The sequence below is a fragment of the Ambystoma mexicanum genome, chromosome 1q, assembly GCF_040938575.1.
Source record: "Ambystoma mexicanum isolate Mex_15411 chromosome 1q, UKY_AmexF1_1, whole genome shotgun sequence".
NCBI classification, from domain to species: domain Eukaryota; kingdom Metazoa; phylum Chordata; class Amphibia; order Caudata; family Ambystomatidae; genus Ambystoma; species Ambystoma mexicanum.
This window is the reverse complement of record NC_090922.1, coordinates 221,987,855-222,012,317: the sequence shown is the minus strand read 5'-3', so window position 1 is coordinate 222,012,317 and position 24,463 is coordinate 221,987,855. Positions and strand designations below refer to the sequence as shown.

At 43.3% G+C, this 24,463-nt stretch overlaps 1 protein-coding gene across 1 annotated transcript in view; it reads left to right on the top strand.

Moving 5' to 3' along the window:
* The window catches only part of LIG1 (DNA ligase 1), an 876,776-nt gene that overhangs the window by 493,318 nt on the left and 358,995 nt on the right, over window positions 1–24,463 (top strand). The gene's annotated exons all lie outside the window — the stretch shown is intronic.

Sequence of the window (24,463 nt, the reverse complement as noted above, 5' to 3'; positions counted from 1 at the left end):
CGTGCATTTTCTAAGAACCAATTTGAATCCCTGTACTGTACTGTCAATATTTTTTATTTCTGTGGAAGGGTGCCCGATTCATTGAAACAGCGTAAACTAGATACCATTGTGTAGTATTGTGGGGCTGCCGTTCCAGAATGGGAACGAGTGGTTTGGAATGGTGAGGGAAGAATGAGCTGGCGGTTGGAGAGAGGAAGACGGCTGATCTCCTGCTCCGTTCATATCCCATATATGTACATGATGAACTTAAAATAAAGATAATTAAAACCTCATGTGTGCCTAGTCACTTCACATTGAAAGGTGGAATGGGCAACAAAGAAACGTAGTGCTTGAGGGAGCAGTATATGTGAAGGTTAATAGCTGGAGATGGTTATCGGGATTGATCAGGGCTTCTTCCTTCTTCACATATATCCACTGGAAAAGGGATATTTTTGTTCATGGGCAGCCATCCAACCTGAAAGCAATGGGAACCAGTGTGAGAGGATTGAGTTTGTCAGGGTTGTGAGCAAAAGTTCAGTACTTGGTTGAGGGGCAGGTCAAAGTGGAGGCTAGACCAATAGTTGAGTTGGAGAAACTGTGGACATCAAGGTTTTAGGGTCGTTATAGGTGAGAATGGATTTCCCATATTTCCCATATGTCCAGGAGGTGATCCCTAGCAACAGTGGGAGTGACAATTTGTGGAGCCGAAGTTCGCTTTAAAAAAAGGAACCCAGGTTTGGTTGTGGCCTTTGGGTGCCATATGGATATGGCAACTGGAGGATGGGTGGGGCAGGGAGGTTTTAGAGAAATTGGGCATGTCACCGAAGCATTGTCCAGTGGCTGACGACAGGCAAAGTTGGATTTACAAGATGGCTCAGGTGTAAGGGGAAATAAGATTTGGGTATCTTTAGCAAGGAGGTGGTAAGCGAAACGGAAGATTTTTCATTGAAGTTGGTAAATCGTGTGACAAGGTGTGGACGAAGAGCAGACCCTTGGAGGACTAGTCAGCAAATGCGGTGAGAGTGGCTGTGCCATTTTTCCAAGAGATAGATTGGTCAGTGAGCATGGAGCAGTCCCGTCAAGTGTAGTCGTGCATGTATGTTGGAAGAAGGTGTGAAGACTGCCTGGAGGTAGCTCTAAAAGTGAAGTCAGGGTGAGGGACCTAGAAATTGATGTATAGGAGATGTAGGGAGAATGGCACAGACCAAAACTAGAGTGAGGCCTAGAAGTGAAGTCCGGTTGGCACTGATTTCTGTTGATTTTTAGAAGAGAACCACAGTACAAAGTTGGTGGCAGAGAGAAGGCGATTGGTTGTGTGCAATGAAGGGGTGGGGGGGCAGCATTGCCAGTAGAGCATAGCTTACATGGGTGGGTGGAAAGATGAGATTTCTGTTGAAGATGAATTTAGCAAAGTCAATGACTAAGTGAGGGCAGGCAGGAATTCCTATAAAAGATCTGGAGAGCGAGTCTTGCAGCAGTGGTGCAGCCTGATGGTTAACTCCAGCAGTCAGATCAATGAAGTTATCCAAGGGTGGGAGAGGATATGAGAGAGATTAGGTGTAAGCCTCGTCAAAGGGAGAAGCCTGTGTGGAATGGAAGTGAAGGCTTGTGTAACGCTCACCTTGTATCCACAGGGACGCCCCTCGACTGGTCTGGGATGCTTCTGGGAACACTGCACCTTCTACGGGATTCGCGCTGCCAGGGGTCAGTTGTAGAAGACAGGAGGTGGCTTTTAGCTATTACTCTTTCACTCGAGGCCCACCTCCCCGTGCTTCCCTTGCGGTTCCCCTTGGGACTTCTCTCACCTTGATTTTCGTTAAGGTGCACCCTCCGTCCTGCTGTACTGGGCAGGGGCGCGTCGATGCTGGGCACCATTCCGCTTAGTTACTTCACTGCCGTGGGCCTGGAGTCCAGACTGGCTGTGACTCCACTTTTCAGGTAAGTCTTTTGTATAAAGAATGAATGTCTATGATTGTAGATGTTCCGAGTAACCTTCTCCTTCTTTCTTGCAGATGCTGAAAGAATGATGATAGAAAACGAGCCGATACTGGAGGCAGGGCTCAAGAAGGTAAAAGATGCACAAGGCGCGGCACTGTGAGCGTCCTCGAAAGTTGGCTAACCTGTGCTGTTCCTTGCAGGTCGCGGAAGGAATCCTGGAAGAAGGTGATCGAAGGGACCATTCGCCGAATGGACGATGTTCGAGAGGCGATGGTCTTCCAGGAGAGCTTGGGAAGTAAGCTTACTTAATGTCTTGTTTGCGTCCTTCCACCCAGGGATGTTGCTGGAGGAAAATAGTGATGTCCAAGAAGACTCCGGGTGGATGGAGGAGCTGAAGCTAGGCGCAGGTAAGGATGACTGTGGTTCTTCTTCTCCTCTCGCCCGTGCAGGCCAAGATGCTGAGCTGGACCCGGTGAACGTCACGCTGCTAGAGCAGAATAACACGAAGCGCGTGCCTCGGGTCGGGCATGGTTTAAATACCCAGCAGGTATCCCAGGTGCCTTCGGGGCGCCCCGTCCTAGATGCTAGACTGCGTGTGGCAGTTCCCCATTGATCCTTGAGGGTGCAGCCATGTTAGTCCATTGCCCATTGAAACCCACACCTGCCATGTGAGCCTGAGGCCAACGGCGTCAGGACTGACTCCAAGGGACCCGAGCGGGTCAGAATTGGGCCCTTCGGGCCTTGTTAAAATACTGTGGCGAGGGCCAGAGAGCCGAGTTCCTTGGCCTGAGACTAAGGTCATGACAGCTTGGGGAGTCTTAAATAATGATGGGATGTGTGATGAATTGAGGGAATTTGTCAGTTTTCCCCAAGGGAGAGCTGATTTCCACCCCACCCCCTATAAGGCTAATGACAAGAGCCTGTTCTGCAACACCCTTCCCATTGGTCGAGGCAAGTGGGACGTCACCGGGAGAGACTCCACCCACTGCCCTTGGGGACAAGGACTCCTGGTCCCATGAGGAACTCTTGATGGCCTATATGGATTTGTCTAACATAACGGAACATTATCAATTCCATAAAGATGAAGTGAACTTATACTATCCACAACTGAAAACAAAAACTATCCCTTTAAATGAGTCCCTCCAATGGACTGTGCCGAGGATGCTGAAAAGGGATGATATGACGAGAGAAGGGGAAAAGGTGAGGCAGGCCAGTGAGAATGCGAGAAAGTGAGAGAATCCGGAAAGCAGGGGGAACCAGCGGAGGCCCCTGTGTGTAGCAGAGCAGAAAGAGGCAGAGCTCTCGTTGAACACAGAGCCCCGTGTAAGCCAGCCGAGCTCTGAAGTGGAGCCAAAGACGCTGAGCGATCAGCATATGTGAACGGAAGTAAAACGTGATTGAAGAGTGTTCAGTGGTGGGAAGTCTGCATGCAGAACAGCGCTGATACCACTGACTGGAGAAAACCACTTCCGACCCGAGCTACAGCACAAATTCGATTCGTAAGACGAGAACTAAACGCACGTGGACCAGACGGCACTACAAGTGTGCCGCTGAGCCAAGAAGTAGAGTCCAAGACCTTAGCAGTGCCGATGACGTTACCCCTCGAAATAGAAGGTAATACGGTGAACAGGATTACTGGACCGTTAAGAGGGACCCATTATAACTCGAACAAAACTCATCCAAGTGCTAATGAGAAAAGTATTGGAAATAAGCAGAGGAATGAGCCGGGTTTATGAAAGACAGAGCTACTTGCAGTTCACAAATTAGGAGAGGAATAGAGTTGAAAACTCGTTGCCTTAGGAAAAGGGGAAAAGTCATCCCAGGTCCTGAAAATGAGAAAGAGAATATAATGGAGAAAAGCATTGGAATTAAGCAGAGGAATGAGAATCATGTTCATGAAAAAGCAGGGCTACATAAAATACCCAAAGTGGGAGAGGAGTAGAGTTGAAAACTCGTTGCCTTGGGGGGGGGGGGAAGGAAATATAAGCCCAGGTCCCAAAGATGAGAAAGAGAATATAATAGACATTTGGGAAACTAGCAAGCAGGAGAACGAAAGAGAAAGCTCATACATGAAACGGCACTTTGGGAAGAGAGGCTAGAACCTGACAAGAAAACGAAAAACTTTGCATAAAAGGGGAGAGGAAAACGATGACTGTCCCCTACAACAGCTACAGAACTTAATCCAGAGGATAACAAGAGTGTATTTGTAATGGTGTTAGTTGAACCATTCTGTTCAACAAATATGCCTAACTGTATTCTACTTACCATTACTGCTGCAACCGTACTAATAATGTAACCCAGCAACTCTTCTATTTTCTAATGTCTTGTTCTTTCCAATGTATAAGGTAACCCAGCGGCTGTTCTACGTCAATTGTCTTTTTCCTACCATTGTAACCTAGCAGTGTGATACTTCCGGGTTTGGGCGCTATCAACAAATGAAATAAATAATTAACAAGAGACTGTTTGCATAAGAGGCACTAGAACCGTACAAGAAAGAGAGAAGGAATGTATACAAAAGTTACATTGTTGGCATAAAAGGAGAGTAAGACTATATGTACCCTACAAGAGTTACAGAACTTAATCCAGGGCATAACAAGAGACTATTTGCATATGTTCTATTAAGGGGAACGGAAGAACATTAAAAAAAAAACCTGTGCGAAAATGCAGCAAACGGGAGAAGGGTGTAATCTTCCAGTCCTTAGTTATGTTAGTGGTAGGGTCAGATTAATTGGATTTGAACAGTGGACGCACTTGTTTTTGGACATTTATCCTGACTGATGAGCACCTTAGTAAAATAGGTAGGGAACCCCCCATAGATATAGGTAGAGTTGGGCCTTATTTTACTTTACAATAAATATCATGCTTAAAATGTCTTCACAGCCGTGCCCTCCTTCTCATCCTCCACAGATGGTAATGGTGAAGTGGAGTAAGGAGCATTTAGAGGCTGCGGGGTTGAGGGCGAGTTCGCTAAAGGAGAGCTGTGTGAAAGAGGATGTCTAGGGAGTTGGTTGTCATATGTGGCAGATTGCGAAGGTCAAACAAGGAGTGGTCAGCTGGTGGAGTCCAGTTCGAGGCTGATGGCATTGGAGATGTTGGAGAGGTTGAAGTCTCTAATTAGCCCAATGGGGCCTCAGTGGGCAAGCAGTCGGGACAGGAGGTCAAGTTCAGGGGAGGACTGGACAAGTGCAATGTCACATAAGGAGAATAGTAAGAGGCCTAGGAGTTGAACTGCATGGTGATCTATGGATGATAAAAAAAACGATCACGGATAGGCAGACATTGCTAGTTATATATTTCAACAGTTCTCTGCTGAGGGGTGTGAAAAGACCTATCCTAAGTGGAAAAACTGTCTGTTCACCAAATTAGACTAAAACTCGATTTGTTGAGCAGTCCTGATTCAGTGTTAGGATTGCAATAGTTGTAACCAAAGTAAAATAAACCCTAGACCAGCATGTTACAGCTAGTAACCAACACTACTAGTTAACTTGCAGTTCAGAGCCACATCAATGGTTTCTAGGTGGTGCCGCTGCGGCACGTATGACTTGCCTCAAATTGATTAGTGTACTTTCACAGATAGGTTAAAGTGTTTTTTTCCAAGTCTTTTTAAACCCACCATAACTTTGCTGGTGTTTGGTAAAATATTTTGTATTTCATTATTATAAAAATAGTCCAGTACTTGGTCTCCAGTCATTTTGCCTAATTATTACAACATGGATGTTGGAAACTGGCAAATGTCAAGGCTGGTGGATCTGGTTAGTCTCTAGGCAGTGGGGGATAGGGGGTGTTGGCAGCGGTTGTAGGGTGGGGCAACTGGATGGCCAAATGCCATGGCTGGTGTGCCTTTAGGCCTAATTATTGCAACATTGGCAGTGAATACAGCTGCAGGCCCTAGCCGGTGGGATCTGGTTAGTTACTAGGCAGTGTGATGTAGGCTATAGTCAATGAGGTATGATGCAACATGGAAAGTGCCCCGCCCCAGGTTTCTTAGCCTATGTGCACATACATGAGATCACAACAGGGATCAAGCATGAGAATACAAGTACTCCTCGGTGCCACCTACGAGGAGCAATGAGCTAAAATTGTCTTGGGTTTTGTTGCACATTATACAAACACACCCTACCTCCTATAAATCCTAAAAAGGAAGGAAGAAACTGATCATCACATACAAGAAAAGCAGGGCAAACGCAATAGGCAGTAAAAATGTTTTTTTTTTTTTTTAAAGGGCTAGGTTTTGGTGGTAGGTCCCAGTTCACCATAATCACTCTTATCGTGCCACCAATCAACTTACCACCCACTCAGACAACCATCCCACCTTAAGAACTGTAAGCACATAAGGAGGAAACCTAACGGGCAGACTGGAAACAGAAGCACAACCGAAAGAAACTACCTCAACATACCATTAATCACAATAAATTGTCATGACCCAACCATCAATGTGAGCAGACGGACGACCCTGAAGAAAACCTCAATCTACGACATAGCCTTTCTGAACCACTCCACACAGAAACAGAACTGAATACACAAGTTGATGGAAAAATGAATCAATATCCACTCAACCTCCCAACTCCAAGCCAAAGATCAAACAAACCGCATGGAAAAAAAAGATGCACTGCAACCTAGTGAACACCAGATCAATGTCAAAACACACAACAGAAATATGGAACTGCTAAGCGATGAAGGAACAGACATGCTTTTTTTCACTGAAAGCTGGCTAACTCAAACTTCAAAGTAACAGCACATGATTCCCTATCCAACAACTTCAAACTTAAACAAGACAACCGAGAAGGGAAAAGAGGTCTTGCCATTGCATACAAGGACCAGCTAAAAATAACAGCACCACCACTAACATCCCAAACTGCGAATCACTTCTCCTGTACATAGCCTTAGATGACCAAATCAACCTATCGTTCCTACTTATCTACATGCCACCAACATAGAACCCTTCTTTTAGAGACACATTTGTGGATGCCATCACCAACATCACCATGAAACATGATCACTTGATCATACTGGGAGATTTCAACATCTGTCTCGAAGAAGAAAACATCGATTTGCCCAAAACCTAAACAAATCGGCTAGCAATGATTCATCTGCAACTACTGTTTAAAGGAGCAACACGCACAGCAGGTCACACCCTAGATGCAATCTTCTGCAACAAAAACATGGTCACAACTGCACCTCCAATGTAAATACCGTGGAGCGACCACCTCCTAATACCTTTTGTGATCCACCCGCCAATGCAGATAGCAGCTAACCTCCCAAAAAATCCTCCAGCATAGAAGAAAGAACTGAGACAATCCAAAAATGGATTGCGAAAACATTAGATGATATTGCACCAGTAAAAACATTCACCACCTCTCTAATGAACACAATGGCAAGATGGTTCACACTGCACCTCAGAGCACTGAAAAGAATGATGAAAAACACAAATACTTGAAGCAAAAAAGACCTACGTCGAACGGATCACAAACTCTGGCAACGCTCAACAGCATGCAACACACCAGCCCATCACAAAAACTATGCTGTGCCCTTGCAGACCACTTAAAAAACAAAATTGCAAGCATCCAGCAAGTTAAGAGCATGCCTAAAAACACCTATAACACCTTAACCAGCCAATAGCTGAACCATCTACTAGACTAAACCACCTCCCACCAATCTCGACAAACATTGAACAGCCTGGTGCAAAAGTAACACAACCGGCTCTCCAGCAGACAAGACTATCCACACTCCGAAAACACATGCAGAATCTTTACTTAACCTCTTCAACCACTAACTAGCAACAGAAGCTTTGCCACGATCCTTCAGATCCTCATACATCAAACTAGTCCTTAAAGACTCATTGGGAAATGCGTAAGACCAAACCAACTACGGCCAGTCTCAAATATCCCATACCCAATGAAGAAACTAGAAAGCTATGTCTACAAACAATTCCTGCAACATGTAGAAAACAATCGGATACTAGACGAGGCACAATTATGCTTCAAACCCATGAGAAGAACAGAAAAAGAATTACTATTGATATGTGACGATCTAAAAAACCCACGTAGATGCCAACGTTAAATCAGCACTAATACTGTTTGATCCATCAGCAGCCTTTGACACTTTCCAGCACGTTAATCCTCAAGACTCTAAGATATAGAAATTTGCAACACAGCACTTCTCGGTCTAAAATCCTTCATGCCAGAAAGAACGGAAACAACTTGGATAACACCATTCAAGTCAACACCTCATAAAGCAACTTGAATCCCACAAGTCTCATCGCTCTCACCATTTCGATATATTGGGAGACCACCCTTAACATGGGGAGTCACCCCAAACCCCCCAAATTATGACACAGATCAGTTATTTTTATTCAGCTAGACCTGTCTGTTTCAAATAGTTCCACGTAGATCCCTCCCCCTGTGGCAACAATGAGCCAAGAACCAGCCCGGGTTACAGAAAGAATATATGGTTAAATTGTTGGTTCAATGAATATTTGCATTAAAGGATTACACACACCACCATCTCTTTTGCAGAAAACAAAGCTTCAAATAAACACCTTTTTCCTTTTTGTCACATGTACATGGAACGCAGGCCAAATAAACAGTTCTAGCCTCTTGTCCCATGAACCACTTTGGTGTCAAAATTAATATCTTGGAACATTGCTAGATCATGAACATTAGCATTTCTTGATGAGGTTTAGATTTAAAACAACTGCAACTTATTCTATGTTCAAAGGAAATTATACATGCAGCGCTTTATATATTTAGTTTCCCTACACACTTAAAAATGCTAGCAGTTTTGAAATCGCACATACTTTTGAGAATACTTTGTATTGATGGAATCCTCCTTGTTACTTCACCTCAAAGCACTACACAATCTTTCTTCTTTCAGGGTCCCTTACTCTCTCTCAGGAGAGGGTGTTTTTCAATGGAGAATTGCACTTGGTTTTGCTTTTCAAAGCACTTCTCTCCCCAGCACCAAAAACCCAGACTTCAGTTATATTCAGCACCCCTTTGTTTAAAGGCCAGGTCTGGGGAGTGAGGACAGTTAGGAATTTTGTTTTTAGACCAGGACACCCCTTCCCTTTAGGGAAGTCTGGGGTTGACATGAAAAATAGAATACCCAATTACTTTAAATTACTATAACTTCATTAACTGCTAGGAAAGAGGGCAGAGGTTTTGAACTTCCCCGAGCTTCCCCTGTGTCGAGCTATATGAGAGTTAATTAAAATCTTACTTCAGTAAAATATACAAAGGGTCTACTCGGTTGTCCCCCACCCCGTCCCCCAGCCACTATTAAGGGAACAAGATTGATTTAGGCAAGCCATCCCCCCACACCCTTAGTTTTGTTGGACAATCTATTTACATTGGAAATCTGTTTTTGGTGCTCAGGAAAGTCAGCAGGGCTCCTCTTTTGGGCAGGACAGGGACATCAAAATCCCCCATCACTCCAGGCTCAGTCACTCTATTGAGGCTCTGTCCCCTCCCCTGGTATGGGTCCCAGCCAGCTTTAGCATTTTCCAATTGCTGTCTTCCCAGGCAAACTTAATCATGCTGCATTTCTTTTAGGCCTCCCACCCAGATAATATTTAGGCAATGTTCTCAGATGGTCTTTAGGCAAGTCTCCTTGGAGATGTTTAGGCAGCTCTCCCCTTCTGGCTCATGCAGCCACTTTTTACTCCTAAATCCCACCCCAGAAATATTGAGATCAGGAGGTGTTAACTTATTAGCACTGAATTTTCATTTGACCCCTTACGGTCCACTCCTTCCCAAGGTTCGTTCCTCTCTGCCGATAGGCACTTGGGGTTCTGTGGTTGAAATGATGCAAAGGATGGATCCACCCTCCTGCATAAAAAATGTTTTACACATGCAATTTTGCACTAAGTGACAACTTTCTGCATTTTACACATACATATATGTTTAGACCCCTCTACTCATGGCATACTCAAATTATCTCTGCATCGGCAGGATGTTGCACGTGCGAACTGTGGTTTTTCACCATTTACACAAATTATAAATTATTAATGTGAAATGTTCTACCCATATATATGATTTAATAAGCCACCAGTACACCCAGCTTTCAGATTCAGAACATTTTTTCGGGGAAGGTATAAACAACTTACAGGGTTCCCAAAAATCAAACTTCGATACGAATGACCTCAAAATATTGGGCTCAGGTTAAGCATTAGAATGACATGTATCACGGTTCAAATGTTAATGGGAAAAATGTAATTCCTAATATAAACCTATGGCTACATATTTACATGCATATTTCTGAGTTTCGTTTCTCAATTTAAGTCGCTGTGAGGTTTCACTTCTTGTCCGAGGCATCTGTTCCAGTCAGCTGTCCCAATGTTGACTTTCGCCTGCTTTAGACTTGTACTAGACCTATGTTGTCCAATTGCAGTCTGACAAATAAGTTTAAAAGTAGCAAAGGTTGGTGACCGTGACCTGGTACATTTCATAATATTTGTTATAAGCATAATGGTCTGAAATGTAAGACTTTTCATACATTTCATTAGTATCCAATGTATACAATTACAAATACAAACATTGAAACAGATTTACATTAAAACAGAATAGAAAAATAAATCATTTTAAGCCCACGCAACTTATGTCACCCAAACAATCCAGTATTGAGCCATACTAAAATGTTAAGATGCTTACTATGCCAAACGCTAACGTTTTTATATACAGTCCAATATAAAATCACATTAATGTATTTGATTATTTAGTTCAAGCAGCAGTTTCTAAGTATTTCAAAGATTTCTCAATACCCCAACATAAGCAGGTCAAGTGCTATATCTTCACCCAACATATACCTCTTCCAGATGTTTCTAGGTTGAATATAAATTGTTCTAATGCCATCACATTCCATAAAATTTTTATTTTGTATATTTTTTTAAATAAGCAGTCTATCAATAAATGCTTGGTACTGTCCAAGACTACCTGATCACAAAACAGGCAATTTTTACCACTTCCAATTCCATTCCTAGAGCCAGTAATCTCTACTGAGCTGACCATATTAAATCTTATATGCAAATAATCCCCACGCACATTAGGACTCAGATATTCACATATATACAGAGGCGGGGTGTTGGGGGAGTTTTCCTAAAGTGCACTGTGAGGTAAGACTTTATAAAACTATCCCAGTGTTTTTTAGATCCCCAACCATTAGTTATCAGTCTGTACTACTCCTGGAACCTTGGTAGAGTGGCCGAGCAGTCAGGCTCATCATAAGAGGAAGATTTGAGCTTGTAGGTAAGCACACTGAACCTAGTTAGTAATGCAATTCAAAGAAACACATATTTGTATATTAAAATATTGATTCATTATATTTACACACGGTATGTCTTTAAATACTTAGCACATTAAACCAAAATACTTTAGAATACTGTTCAAAGGCCACTGCTTAGTTTGTAGTTGCTCATGGTTACAATTGTTACAGCTTTTGACACTAACAGTTCTACCTTATTATTGGTAAGGCGCACACGCAAAGTAATACGGTAATTGTATTTAGTTCGCAAAACCACATAAGATATTGACTTTTAGGAAGGAAAACAGTTGGTTGGTGTGGGCGTAAGGTTATAGAGGCAGTTTGTTCGCACAGCAAGGCTTTTAAAGTTCAAAACGCAACCCTAGCTAAAAGGCAGCTCGGAGAGGCTCAGTCTTGTGAAGCAGCAAAGTACAAAGGTTCCTGTGGATACTGTCTAGTCTTTAAGATGCAGGAAGATTAAACCAACGTTGGAGACCCTGCTAAAGGGACACAAGCAGCAGCTTAAGTCTGAGGTAAGAGGGGGTTGCCCTGGACACCTCTATGTGCACACCAACGCACTGGAGCGACTTTTCGGATTAAGGTAAGCAATACCTTTCTCCCCACTGTACCTTAGGTTTGAAGAACATTTTGTGGCTGGATTCTCCGTGATGTGGCAACGCTGGACCCGACCTCCGGATTCCTTGGTCTGGTGACAAAAGGCAGGACACTGGACGGGCTACAGCAGCAGTGTCGAGGGAGGACCTGTGGCACAGATTTCTTGAGCTCTTCTGGTCAGTCTGCGGTTTTGGCGCCTTTTATTCAGTACCAATAAAGGACACCATTTGCCTGGTCAATCTTCGATTCCTGGAGTCCAGCACTCTGTTGAGGGGGCACAGGTGAGTCAGATTGTGTCTCTGAAGATTCATTTGGAGCTCAGCAAAGACTTGGACGAATTCGGCCTTTCAAAGATGATGCACTTCAATTGGGTCGGAGGTCACCTGGTTTTGGGGTTCTGCAGCTCTGGAGAGGCACAGCGCCACGATTGATGGCTCAGATTGGAGTTTGTCTAGGGACTGGTTGTTCCCACCAGTCAAAGGGAAGGAGTCGTTCTCTTCGGAATTCCTCTGTCGCACAGAAAACATGGTCAGGACAGCAGTGGTCGCTTCACGGTGTTGCAAAGTGTCTACAGGCATCTATGGTCATCTTCGGTTACTTCAGTTTCCAGTGGTCGATTTGCCTTTCACCTCGGGAACCTCAACTTGTGTTCAGTTTCAGCACACACTCCTCTGCAATCTCTCTCAGCAGTTTACAGAAAGGGGCGGGTTTCTGTCCAATCGGGACAGCCAGACCCCCAGTGGGAGCTGGATCCATTCAGGCACTCAGGCAGACAAAGCAGGGGAGTGAAATTCCTCCACCACTTCCTGCCTGCCCAGACACTCTGCAGCCTAGGCGGGGTGACGCCCAAGGATTCCTGCCAAAGGCAAGACACTCACACAGACCTTCCCCTCACAGAATGGTAGAGAAAGGGCTAACAAAGAACAACCATGCTAGAAATGGGGCAGGGGAGGAAAGAAGCCCCCATGTTAGTCTTTAGGTGCCCCTATTGTGCACAACGAGGACTATGCATACAATCTGTGGTAAAAAATGGCACAACAGTTGGTAGAAAACGCCCACCGCCATCAGCCATAACTAGAAGGTTGTCTGTGATTAAAAGTCACAGCAGCAGAGAGAAGGGGGATATTATGTATCCCCTTGGCACTCCACATACGCTGGTGTGTGCCAATCTCTTGGAATATAAAGTTTTAGTAGAGATACAAAGTATGTCTCTGTCCTTAAGAACTGTAGCAATTAAGGAGATGGTAAGAATCTCAAAGGAGAACCCAAAGGGTTCCCAGCAACACTGCCCACAAGGAGCTGTGTGCTGCAAAAGTACAATACAGATGCCTTAAAAGAGATATGGAGGAAAGTACACTCCATAGAAAAAGTAAAACACAGAGAACAGAGTTCCAAAAGGTAGAGCCCATAAGGATGAATGAGTGGAAAAAGGCTCCACTCATTCAGGATATTATGAAAAAGGTCCAGAAGTCTACCAAAAAGTGCTGGGGGTCTAGCTAGGAGAGGGGATTAAGCATACAAATGATAAATCTCCCTAACACACAGCCCCTAGGCCAGATATGAACTTATAATATTCAGCTGCCAGTGCTTTGATTGCAAAATGTCTAATTTTGCTCATGATCAATGATTTTGACTTTTTGTTTGCAGCCAGTTTATGCATTCTTATTGTCATTTCTGATACAAATGGCATTCTTTTAAAATACTGCTTCCAAGATGCTTCTTCATTAATGATATATTTCAGATTATTTTCCTGTTCTTAACACCTAGCAAAAATAATATATGCTAAGTTCCCAGGCTCAGCTGTTTTATATATTCCAACATGCAAGTATTGTCGCTGTGTGGCTAAGGCATTAATAGATGTCCGAGTTCCGCCCTCAAATACTCAACAGGGAAGCTCTTTGCTAGGCTAAGGATGGTGCGTAAGCAGTAACCTTCCATTTTCTTCAGTACGCTTCCTTTTCTAAGTGACCACATTTCGGTACCATACAGTATAGTGGGTATTATTTTTAGCAGATACATTTCCCTCAGAAAAATTGTCAAATCCTGCATGTCTTGCAGCAAATGATCGTACTCGGGCTAATAATTGTTTAATTACCATCCATGTCTTCTCCGTTTGTGCACCCAATGCCAGGTGGCTATCAATCATAATCCCCAGATGTTTATATAATTATCCACCACTTATACCGTATTGTTTAAAGCTCATCTATATTTCATCCTTTTATGGTAAGGTGCTCTAAGCACCTCCTTTTTGTTTAGGGGGTGTTAATTACCAGTTGATTTTTAATTTTTTTTTTCTTTTTTATATGGAGCCAGCAAGTCCAACTGTTTTTTGAAATCCTGCTAGGTTGGTGTCAAGAGGCACCAGATCGGCATATCCTAGCCAGCACACCATCTGCAATCTAACCTCCGGGTGGTACATTCTATCACCCCCAAACACTGACTGTAAATATGCAGGGTAAAGATTGAACACGGTGGGACCAGGACACATCCATGTTTCAGACCAGTGCAAGATGGCACTTCCTCGCTTAATTTCCCATCCAATGTGTACCTAATCCTTACTGTGGTGTTTTCATGAAAGGCAACAATCATCTTTAGTAAACCATGTGGCATGCCCCATTTGTGGAGTTTACGCCATAGCTCCAGCCTATTGATCGTGTCAAACGCTGCACAAAAATCCACAAACCCGGCAAATGTAATTTCTCTATAACTTGCTCTCCCCAATTCTACCAAGGTTACCAGTACAATGAGGTTAGTCGGTGTGGCCGGGCCACTTCTGAAGCCCATCTGTTTAAAAGGTGTAATCTGACTGTTCGCCCACTCCAAAATTTCTCTGTGCAGTCCTCTACCAAAAATCTTTGCAGCATCCAGGATTGCTAGAATCCTTTAACTTGCAGGAGAATTTCGTAGCCCACGCTTATATATTGGAACAATTATGCGGTTTCTCCATGTCTTCGGTATGTTACCCGTTTGACTAATACACTGAAATAAGGTATGTAGTATTTTGCCCCTTGTATTTTTAGCCTTTCAGCAAGGTGCCTGAGAATTACTCGCACTACTATAATTTCTGTATTTTCCCCCTGTATCCCATTGTGGATTCATCAGACTTTGCCCAGATTGTTCATGTGAGGTATGTGTTACAGTGTCGATGGTCCCATTTTATGTATGAAACCCAGCTATCACAAGATGCACCCACAGGATAATACTTGTGCCTTGGACGTGCCATTTACCAATTTCCAGAAAAGTATTTTCTGTTTTATCTATATAGCCTCACTGAGTGTTTGCAAACATTCAACATTGCGCAAGTTCTTATGAGATTTCAGACATTTATACCTTTAGTTCATTAAGTATTTTGGCAATAGTGTGCACATCCACATATTCCTTAATTATCTTAAAAAATCTCTGGAGCGCCTTTTTAGTCAAGCTGACTTAAATCGCCTTTTGCCATATCACGGTGTCCTAATGTAGAGCTCGGTTTACCCTTCCTAGTAACATCCCAGAGGTTTTCCACTAGCTTTGTGTAAAACATATTACACTCATGCTGTGCATTATGCACCAGGCGTTCTTGGGCGTTTGCTTCCCTAATTTATCCTGTTGATAAACTCTTCTGCTTTTCCTAGATTCACTGCATTCCATGTAATCCTAATTACCCGATTATGAATCTCTACCAAGCCTGCCTGGTCAAACTCCACCCAAAGCCCCGGTGCATTCCTATACCACTTTGCTAATGGTTTCTATCCTCTGGGCAATACCTTGGGTTCAGAAATCCAATGTTAACTATTATCTATGAATCTATAATCTAGGGTCGAAGCAGAGTTAGTAAATACCCTAGTGTATTCTCCTGTGGAATCCCTTATGCAACGTCTATTCAACTTAATTATCCCATGGTTAGGTACGTTCAACCATGCCCTGTGTTTACAATAAGTAGTTGACTGTCTTAGCCTGACTGCAGGGTTAGCAAATGTTGTACATTTCCTTAGTGTCATATAGTAGATTGTCTACAGGTAGTTTATCATTGAGGTCACCCAACACAATCATCGTTCTTGCTGATTTTAGTCCCAAATGGGCAAAAATCCTTCCAAAATGTTTACAGATCTTAACTGATTGATGACTGCCCGGGAATCATATATGTCAACTCTCTGAGGTTCCCCATCTGCAAAAGCCCATAACAATCCCAACTAATGTTTTCACAAGCACAGTTCAACTCTTGCATATGGACGTCATTCTTTACACTGATTAGCAAGCCACTCTCCGGTCTTCCTTTGTTCCCCTTAGTTGCAAATTTCTGGATGACGTTGCAGCCGTCCATGATTATCTCAGTGTTGCCCATGTTTCTTGTAGTGCCACAATTACATATTCCTGATTCATATCCACCAGTCCACTTTTCTCCATGTAATGTGAGTGGCTGCATGTGTTACATTAAATCAAATAAATTTCTTTGCTAGGGCCTCAGGTTTTTGACTATAGGTTGTTGGGTAGGAAGCCCCACTCGAACACTTCAAAAGATGGCATTTCTGCTATTGGATTCAGTGGTCGTAAGGCTAATTTTCTTAACGCCATCACAGCCAATACCAATGTTTGTTTTCATACCTACAGGGACCACTTCATTAAGTCTGTTTCTTAATAGTGGATTTTGAATCCCGGAGATGTGACGATCAATGGTGTTGGGTGTCTAGGCAATACAGAAACCCCAAGGCTTAGTACAAGGCTGTACCACCTGAGATGTTAGTAGCAATGACGGAGCAGCCAGGCTTATCTTAGGAGGGAGAAAGGGAGGGAGAAAGGGCTGTAGATAGGTACAAAGAAATTGTAGCATACATATGGTCCACAGAAACACTGATATATTGAACAAATGATGGTTTATTTTATATATACACAACCAAAGAGACTTCTTTAGAATATTAAGTACTCATTCTCATTCATAAATGCAATTATAAAAACCAACACAATACTTATAGTGTGCAAACCAAAGTATAAATCTTATTTAGAAAAGGAGTATGCAGTTCAACCCGAGTAAAACCTAGTGATCCACATTTTGAATGGCAAGATTCTATTCATGGGCAATTCAAGGGACTATAGTGTTCTGCTTCAGGAATACTATAGTTATGCCAACACCGTCAAAAGTATACCTGGCCACTTGCATAAATTATTCTATTTCAGAATAGATACTTATACTACTACCTTACAGGTAAGCACTTTGCAACAAGTTATTCTTCTCTCCGAATGAATAAAGTTTCACTCAGATTACTATTCAGAACACAGTTCAAAGTTGGCAGTCATCTACTCCTGGATATGCAAGAACTCTGGATACACATTTGGAATGGCACTAACCTATAATCATTTGTATTATAATTTTAATATTGTCTGTTAGCTGACCTTTATCTGAAACTTCCCCCGATGAACCTTCTCTTACTGCGCATTTCTCTTTTTTTTGAGCCAGGTAACCTTGTCAAATGTATGAGTGTGCACCAAAATCTTTAGCACAGTCGCACCTTGAGGGCGCTCTATTGACCAAAGAAAATTATGGAAGCCCAAAGGGCTACACTTACGTCTCAAATCAGTGGCCTGCAGATCTCTACAGGCTCGTTGAAGACCATCATTTAATTTCACTCCATCCCTCTTATATTTAACCAGGAGATTTTTCTGGTTATTCACCAGAACAGATTGTAGCAGGAACTCTTGATATTTTTTTTCTATAGAACACCAGGAAAAGGAGGCTTCAAGATGCTTATGATCGCTAGTTCCACATCTCTGATTACAAAATGTGTACATCTATCAAACCACCATGAAAATCAGAAAACCTAATGATGGATGAGGCCAAGCCACGGCTCCATGTTGAAGCCGGGGGAAGGTCCCCTTCACTGGAACCATTTGTCATCCTCCTGTCCCAATCCAGAAAGGACAACCATCTTCTCCCCCTGGCTAACACAATTTTGTTTCTTGATTTATCTACCACTGATTGATCGAAAACACATTGTGAGTTCAAGTCCCCTGATACTAAGAGTGTTATCCTTGGGTAAGCAGGTTTACCTGCGTCAAGAGATTTTCCAGTTGTTCCAGAAATACTGTAACTTTTACACAGGCAGGGTTCCAGTAAAGATTTATAGCTATCAATTTTGTTGGACTCTCATCTGATAACGCAGTTGAAATAGCACCCAAAATATCCACTTTAAGGTTAATTTACAAGCTAGTAACAACCCTCCTGATGGTCTCCCCCGTCCCGGAGTAGTGGCAGGATGATGTAAGATTTTGAATCCCATGAGCTGAGGGGAATTCATTAACCAAGTTTCCTGGAGGAAAATTAGGTCATCGTTATCAAAAGCCTCTTTTCTCATGGTTAGATTTTTAAATGAACTGGAGCCCAGCGTGTTCCAATTTACGTACTTCAGGTATTCCTGACAAGAGTCCTTGCCCACCACTAATCTCTGAAAAACCTGGGTTATAATCTCCGGAGCATAGTCCAAGCTACACTTGAAGATCGCCTTGAGGACTTGAGCTGTTATTTACTGACACACTCTTGGAGTTTTGCTTATCCTTAACGCCTCTAATTTCTGGTTGAACGTCCTTCCTTCCCTTCACCTCTAAATGTGGCATGGAGGGCTAAACCTCTAAACCATGTTTCTGCAAAGACCCCATCACAGCCAGAACAGCTTTCGCACCAATCTTGGAGGAAAACCCGACTTCTACATTGGTGATTTGTCGATCAGGGAACATTACATACTCCATGTCCTTTGAAGAAAACAAATAAAGTTCTGTTATCTTTTTAAAGAATGGCAAAATAGCCCCCCGATTCTGAGATTTTGTATTGGATTCAAAACATGAGAACCACAGTCTTGGTACGGCGAAGGGGGGAGACGACTTCTTGACAAGTCCCAGGAACATTGGCACAAGGCCCTTCACTAATGTCCTCCTCTGGCGTTGAGCCATCTATTGACTCGGTGTCAGAGTCAGACTGGGGACCAGCGGTGTAGCTGACAGTAGGACTTTGTTTACTGAATCCACATTTGGAACTTTCCCTTTTCCTGCCCCTTTGAGAAAAGTCGGGGCCAATTTCAAGGCCTTTCCTTGCTGTGGCGTAATCTTTGGTGCTGGTTGTTTCATTGGGATAAAAATTGGTGGAAGTTTTATTGATCTTCCCACTGCAGTACTTCCCTTGTAGACGGGCATTGAATTCCTTGTTTCTCTGTCAGCTATCTTTCCCCTCATGGAAGGGCTGGCAGCTGAGGCACCCGACTTGTCCTCCTGTATATCTGTCTGGATTCCGATGGTGACCTTGCTTATTTGTATCTCATCAGTCTGACACCTCAGTTTGCTGCTTCTGTCTCCTCTTTTGCCTTGTTGGTTTAGTATGACTCTCCTTTGATCTTTTTTGTGGTTTCTCTGGCACATCCGTCTCATCTGTCCTTGGTGCTTTTCCCAGCAAATTACCCAGTCCTTTCATGAAATTATTTGCATCAAGAGTTCTTTATTCTCTTGGCTTCATGTTTTTTATAGTCTTCTTTTCTCAGGGGGCCATTTTTGGCCCAAGAGCTAAAGAAGCCTTTTTTTGTTGATTTCTTTTGGCCCTTCTCCCCTGATAATTTTGCTGTGAACTTTCCTTCCAGTCCTCTTCTTCTACTTCCTCCTCCAATTCAGAGGGGGAAGTAACCTCCCTGGCGGGGTTCATGGTTTCACAGGGTTCTGTTTCCACCACGGGAGCCAGTCTGCGAAATTCTTCTAACACAGACTCCGAAAGGTGAGTGTCATCGAAGGTGGGAGAAACTCCATCTTCTGTTTGAGATGTCACCTCTCGGCCCAAGATCTATACCCCCCCAGCATTCAAGCGTAGGAGTTCTGTCATTAAAGATTGTGATTCAATACCGACCGAACACATTTCTTTAAGAGTTTCCTTAAGCCCAAATATTTCTATTTTTTTGTTTGTTGAACTCCTTTGAAAGGGTTGTGAGTGATGGCGCAATCGAAGAATTGATGGAATTTCCTAGCCCAACCATTGAGATGTTGCATTGTTATACTTCTTGGGAAATTTCCAAAAGTATGCCTCAGTGGGTCTGCACTTCACCCTTCAGCATCTCGAAAACATTAACCAATGAATTAAGAGCAAAGTTCAGAGCTACCAAAGTTGCTTGATTTGGGCTTGAGTCATGGATTGACCCACGTTGAGAGTTTTGATGAATAACATCATTGGTCCTTTGGCATGGCGCACTTGCACCCAACTGAGATGTAATCGTTTAAGTTTAAAGAAAGAGGTAGATTTATTTTCCTGTTTAGTAGAATAGGAGAGAGGTTGAGACCCTGGATAAAGTCAAGGCTGGGAGTCTCAGTAATCATTGTGTTCCCTACCAAGTTATTTAATGGAGAAAAAGATTGCTCCAAAAGGCCTGCATGCAAATCGCCCAAGCTCTTGTGTCTTCGCTTGTAGAGCATTCCTTAATTTTCTTCTTAATATTGGTTGCCATGAGAGTGAAATCTTTTCCCACCTTAAATGTAAACTCCAAAGTGGTTTCCCCATTTAGTCCATCGTGGCTTGACGTCCGAATGCTTGCCCCATTGTGCACTTGGGCACTACCCAGCACTTCTTGTCCTGCCGGAATACTTTGTTGTATTTGTATGTCTTCCGTGGTTCCCGGGCATTGGGTTTGCATTAAAAGGGAGGAGGAACCCTCCCACTCAGGAGCCTTTAGATCGTCCGTGAGTGTGTCGCTCCGCATGTTGTATCTGACTGGCATGGTCAATTTTGCAGTAGGAGGGCACTCGACTGTCTAATTTTCTGTGTGTTCACACTATAGGTAAACCCCCAGCCGGACGCTTTCCCTTCAAAGAATCTTTATAAAATGGCACCAGATAACAGACTTGTATTATATGAGGATTAGTTATTTAATGTAGGCCGTCGGCTCTCTCACTTGGTTGTCTCTCTTCGGAATCTGGTACATACAGTCAGGAAAAAAATAATAATAAACTCTCACTTGGTATTACTGCACCATAGAAGTTGCACGTAGGCAACATCCCAAAGACTCAAGACTCTGCGGTGACATAGGTCTTTGGGGAATTGGCTCGGCCTCCTCTATTGAAGCTAAACAATAGATTCCTTCTGCAGGAATTGGAGTTGGGTGAACCAGGAAAGCGCTGCACAATCCACTTCCTTAGGCAACTCCACAAGACTGCGCCGACTCAGACTAACCTAATCAAGGGAAATAGAACCTTACTGTTCATACATTCTTACACTATTTCTATTACAGGAATAGTTCGTTATAGTCAGTTTTAAACCAATGATAATTTTCAGAAGAGTGGAACACAATTCTAAGATGATTAAACAATTTTGTATACTTTTCAGAGGGCAGAATGCAACTCTAGGATAAGTGAGAACTGTTTTAGAAAGGCAGTTCAGGGTAAGCAAAACCCAATGTTACACTTTTAGAATGGCAGCAGCTATTCAAGGTGAGTAAACCCTATTGGTAGACTTTTACACTTATTCAGTTTCAGGAATAATAAAGAAATGCCAACTCCATTACTTTCTAGAAGTGGAACACAATTCAATGTTTAGTAAATAACTTGTTATACTTTTCAGAGGTGCAGCGAGCATCTCAAAGGTCATTAAGAACTCAGTAACACTTTAACTTATTCTGTTTCAGGAATCCGAGTTTCACACTGACACCTTTTACAAGTAATTGGTATATTTTATAGTCAGAGGACTTATACAAGTCCTTCCCCATTCTAAGGCATGAGTGATCTCAGAGGCTGAAGAGGAACACTAGTGGCCTAGGAGCTAACAGTAGGCAGGTCTGGATAGGTCTTAGATGCAGGACAGTCAGAGTTCCAAGGATATCTTGTCAAACAAGGAAGTACAGACTTTAGCGTTTAGAAGAAAGTGTTCAGGGACTTTGTAGAAGGCTCCCTAGATGTGTTCCAGCATTAGGCCTGGGCAAACAGTACGGGCGAACTCCCAAACACACAAATCACCCACTCAGCTACACAGGATCGACGCAAGACTTTAGGTAAGTATTACCCAAGCCTACACAGTACCTAGCAGTGTAGAAGAGCTATGCCTTCACGATGCAGCAGTACAGGACCCACTCTGGATTCCTGGTTGTGGTGACAACCGAACTGACACTGGATGGGAACTTGCAGCAGTTGACAGAAAATTGATCCCAACAAAGGATTCTTCTGTGCTTCTTGCGGCTCTGTTGATCTGGCGCCCTTTTCACCAGATGAAGGATGGTTCTTACTGGTCAGATTCTCTTCACTCTCTGTCCAGCACTCTTGTGAGGGGACTTGAGGAATTCAAATTATGTCTCTGGAGGTCCAGCAGGAGTAAACCAAAATTTCAGTGAGAATGGCACTCAGGCTCGGTCCCATGGTATTGCCGGTATGCAGCCCAGGAAGGTAATGGCACGTTGGGGGATGGCTCGTCTTGCAGGTCATCTCAAGTCTGAGTGTTAGGAAGAATTTTCATTTTTGTGCTAAAATCCTCCCACCTTAGAGACCCCCAGCTCTCTTGCAGGACTTTAGGACTTTTTAATTTTAACCCAGGAGTGAGAGACCTTTTTCTCACTCTCGTGGTTTCACTGTTTTTGGAGTCTGACAAACTCCATAGGCATCTACTTTTTGTATGGTGACACACAGCACCTTCAGTGAAGTGTCACAGAGAAATCCTTTAGATTTCTCATAAAGTTTAAATACCTTTTCTTGTGTGAACTACAGTTCCCAAGAATAGTAAAGTTAAATTGACTTTACTTACCTTTTCTCTTTGTAGGTCAAGCACACACCATCTTATGTGGGGTGGGGTGAGTGCTGGGGGGGTTACCAAGTAGCCCCTTATTCTACATTCTCATGTAACATTTTTGTGTTGCCTTCACTAATTTAAATGACTGGTTGCAGTGGTTTAATTTTCCTTCCATTGTGCTTTCCTACCGCAGGCCGAACCCTCAGTTGCAGTACAGTACCCATGGGTGACCATTTCATCAAAATGGCCCCAGTATTCTTTTTTCGCCCTTTTCTGTTTGTGAGGTCTTTCTTGGGTTTTACTCTGTGCGTTGAGCCAGTTTTCAGGCCTTTGTTTGTTTTGCCTTTGGCAAGCTTCAGCCCTAAAGCCTGCCTCTGGCTCCAGTGACTGGAAGGACAGGATGTGAGGGAGGGTCCCGAAACTCCCCTGTCCTTTGTCTATAGGAATGCCTGAATGCAACCAGTCCTGATTGGCTGGCTGTCCTTTCAGAACAGCAGGGAAGGACAGCCACCATGCTGTGTGATTGACAACCTAGGTTGTGCATGAATGGGAGAAATCTGCCTAAACAGCAAGGGTTTTGGGACTAGAGGCAGAGCAGACCACTGAGAGAAATACCAGACGAAGAAACTGTGAATGAAGCTTGCTGCATCCTCCTGGACCTTTGTTTGAATTGCCTGGTGAAGCCATGTGCTGAAACTTTTTTTTTTTCTCAATTTGACAGAGAAGCTCCAGAAGGGACTTCTCCCCTTGGATTAGTGGGACCAACTAACCCCGAGACAAACTCCACTGGACCATCTTCCCCGACTTCTTCATTGCTGCAAGAACCGAGTGCCAGAGGCCGAGAAATCTGTAGTCAAATGCAATGTCTGAAATCCAGCTAGAAGCTCCAGGAGTCTCCTAAGGACCCTCCAGAAGCAGGACGACCAGAGCTCGAGTCTCCTCACAAGAGTTCAGGACCCAAGGAGTGAAGGAAGCCCAACCGGTATCTGAGATCCACAATGGTGCTGTTTACTAAGCGCTGAAACTGCAAAGGGCCGCTGAACCGAAAAGAGCCCATAGCTGCTGACGACCTCCCAAGTACCGCCACAGAAGCCCTCCAGACGTCCTCCTTCTTGTCCCCATGACGGAGGCTCAGGAACACATGGTCTGCACGGCTGCAACCAGACAGAATCCAGCTGGACCACTCTTCTTCAAACCAGAGGTACTGTTTAGACTTGGGGTACTTACCTCATGGTTTTTTAGCTGTGCTTTTCTCAGTTGGGAATTGCATTGGCTTGGCTTCAGAGTTGATTTCAACTCTTTCCACAGCTTCTGACCCTACACTTGATTTTTTTTAACAAACTCTCTAACTTTGTGCAAGACTTTGATTCTAAGAAGTGCCTCAGCTCCAAATTGACTTTGGCTGTCCTGGCACCCTGCAGACTCCTCTAGCCCATTGACCTTACTGCTGGGAAAGGCTTATCTAGATTTCATTGGAAGATTTAAGTGTCCTCACAATTACTGAGAACCTGTTTAACCTTTTCCTTCCTTAAACCTTTCCTTTCTGCAAACCTCAGAATCTGTAAAGTATAACTAATGTGAAGTATAACTAGTGTGATATATAAATGCCATTACTGTCCTTGTGATTGAAATCACCTCAGGGTGTAGGAATTGTGTATGAAGCATATCCAAAGATTATCCACTAATTTGTTCTGATTCTGAAAAGTAATTTTAAAGTATGTTTTGATTGTTTCATGAATTGCCTTTTTAAAGAATGCTCATTTAAAAATTGATGTTTAATAAATAACTATTACAGTAACCTTAAGTGTAAGTGATACCTCAATACTTGCATTTACGAATGTCAATTGTACAGCTGCCATGTACCCCTCTTGAGATCGGCCTGGCTGCTCAGTTACACTACCAACTTGTGTAGTGCAGACCTATACCAAAATGTGGGTTACCTAATACTAAGCAGATAACTGTGATTGCACCAATTCT